This window comes from Chanodichthys erythropterus, chromosome 22, assembly GCF_024489055.1.
Source record: "Chanodichthys erythropterus isolate Z2021 chromosome 22, ASM2448905v1, whole genome shotgun sequence".
Lineage (NCBI taxonomy): Eukaryota > Metazoa > Chordata > Actinopteri > Cypriniformes > Xenocyprididae > Chanodichthys > Chanodichthys erythropterus.
Window position 1 is genome coordinate 1125059 of NC_090242.1, and position 3173 is coordinate 1128231.

Below are 3173 nucleotides of genomic sequence, written 5' to 3' on the forward strand. Positions count from 1 at the left end.
AGCTGGACGTATGATGGTCCACCTACTGGTGTTCTTCTTCAGAACAGACTTACGTCAGGAGACTCCATTCAAACTTAATACCAGTGGGTGGGAGCAATTGTACATTCTTGTGGTTTTAGTTTTGCGTGTGATTTAAATGTTAGGATGTCCTTTTTCAAGGTTGCCCAGCAACGTGAGAAACACAGGCTCAATGACAGTCAACAGACGACTTGCTGAGCAAATGGAAAAATAATTTGATGTGAGGTGAGTGCTGTTTGGTCAAATTCAGCTGGAAATGCCCATCATCAAAAAAAAAAAAGAAAAAAAAAAAAAGGAAAAAAAAAAAGAAGAAAGATTAACAGTTATTAAAAACACACCCAAACTAATTGTATAATTATACAATATTTATTAAAATCGTAACAGACCTGTTAAAACAAGCCTCAGCCCATCTGATGAATTAAAAAAATCAAAACAATTGTCATCATCTTTTTAACTTGAACATGGCTATGTCATCTTGATATATTAACATATCTCTACCTTACAAAAGAACATCGAATTAACATGAAATGCACAAAACGTGAGGTAAATCGAGGCGACAGACAATGTGTAACAGGCAAACAGTGTTTACTTAAGCGGCAGGACCTCTGGGAGCTGCATGCGTGGAAACACAGTCAACTAAGCAGTAACTAGTGTGGAATTTCACCTGTGCTTTTGTCTCGTAGCACGAGTGGTGAGATGCTGTTTCCTCACTTAGCGCCTTGGGTCATTGTGATGCTGCCACAAGGTGCCAGAAGTGATAAATTATTTCGGCACCTGCATCAGTGGGGTCAGCTTTCCCATAGGTGCCACACAAAACAAAGTAAAACAAAAGCTCTACAGGCAGAATAAGACACAACGGCAAACTGAAAATGAGAACGGGTCTGAATTAGCTTTTGATTTGTGGTGTAAATTTTCACCTTTGGGATTTGGTGGGATTTCAAGAATGAATGAACTGAGTGGATCATGGTGAACTGGGATGTCATCTAATCAAATCTTGGCTATGATTAATACCAATCAATCAATCAATCAAATCAATCAATCAAATCAATCAATCAATCAATCAATCAATCAAATCAATCAATCAATCAATCAATCAATCAATCAATCAATCAATCAATCAATCAATCAATCAATCAATCAATCAATCAATCTATCTATCTATCTATCTATCTATCTATCTATCTATCTATCTATCTATCTATCTATCTATCTATCTATCTATCTATCTATCTATCTATCTATCTATCTATCTATCTAATCACCAGCAGTCAAGAGTGCTATTAAAATTTTTGGAGAAAACTCACCAAAAAGTAATGTTTTTTTTCTGGTCAAGCTAAGCTCATTAAAAACAAGATACAGTAGTGGTCAGAAGTGGTGTTCAGAGGGGATATTTGTTGTTAATGACCATATAATTTTAATTAAACCATGAAAATATGAGGAAAATATATGTTTTTTAAATATTAAAATAATATGACGGAAAAACAAAAACATAAATTATTTACCAAAAATCATCAACAGCAATAATCCACAGCAGCAGCAGCATAGCAGATCTATTCCACCAAGAACAATACATTAATACTGTCATATCAATTGCATGCTAAAAATCTTCAGAGAGTTGTCATGATTGAAATATATATAGAATAATTTTTGGTCCCAAATTTTCATCAATTTTACTGGTAGTCCACTGTATGAAGAATTTTTGGGTATAATATGTCACAGTTTACTTTATTTTGCTTTCCTCACTTACATAAATGAATTATGTCCTGCACCCACTAGTAAAAATATATCAAAAATATCAAAAATGTCTGAATAATTTTTGGTTTGACTATATATAATGCACAGAGAAGCAAAGAACTCACAGGAAAATTGTTTCTCTCTTTCTTGTTTTCTGTTCTTTCTTTTTTTTTACACATTGATAGATCATGGCAAGAGATTTAAAGACAATTCAGGCCGGCTGTATAAAAATGCATACTTTCCAGAAGGAAGGAGCTATGACTAGTCTGGACATGAGGTTAAATATTTCTCTTTAGGTTCAAAGAAACCACAGCAGTCTGTGATGCCATTGTGTCATTGTGTAGACTTTGATATAAAGGAAGTTTGTCGGGTAATACAGCACATTGGATGTAACAGGTTTTCCTCTTGCCAACAGACTTAATACAATATGACAATTAATAGAGTTGGTTTGTTAACTCTAACTAGGCATAACTCTTTGAGAGGAGATTGGGGATTTACTCTTTGAGACTACATACTGTATATCTTCTTTTTTTTTTAACTACTGCAAACCTCCTCCTGTTTTAAGAAGTAACAGTACCATGCATATATTTATATATATTTATATGGAGAAACATGTGGTTTGACAAATATTAGGCTAATATGAAACTTTAAATGTCAGAGTGAGGTAACTGGGGTAATGGTAACCATCTCAAATAAACAATAACCATCTCAAGCATACTACACTCTTAAAAATAAAGGTTCTTTATTGGCATCTATGGTTCCATACTATGAGGAATGTTTAACATCTTTCCACAAAACTAAGAAAAAATAGTTTGGAGTTTTCTTCTTTTACATGGTAACTACTTGTAGACATAGTAGGCTTAAGCGATAAGTTATAAATGATAAAATGTATTATCGACTAGAAGATGAAATAGTGTTCAGATGTCAACATTTCATTTTTTTCCTGTTAATTTCTGTACTTCATTATTTAATCAACAGCGTAGAGATAAAATACATACATTTTTAAATTCAAAAGGCAGCATAGAAAATAGGCTGGACATCCCAAAAATCATGTCTATACATACCACTAAATTCTTCATAAAAGTTAAATGGAGACCTTTTTCTCAGGCAGAGAAAGAACTCTAAATATCATCTTCCGTCTTACTCTGACATGTTGGGTTTTGTCTACTGCTGCAATCATGCTATACAGAATTATATAATTAGCCTCTATGTGCCTTTTGGTATCTAAATATTATTTTATATTCAGCCTATAATATGTAAATGAGAACACAAACAGAGATCTAAGGTCTACATAAATCTAAAATCAGCCAAACATCATAAAAGCATTCAATTTGTAGGCTGAAAGATCTCTGTAAATGATGGGAAAAGACTGAAAAACAGAATCGTTAAGATAATAATAATGAAGATAATAATGAAGTGAA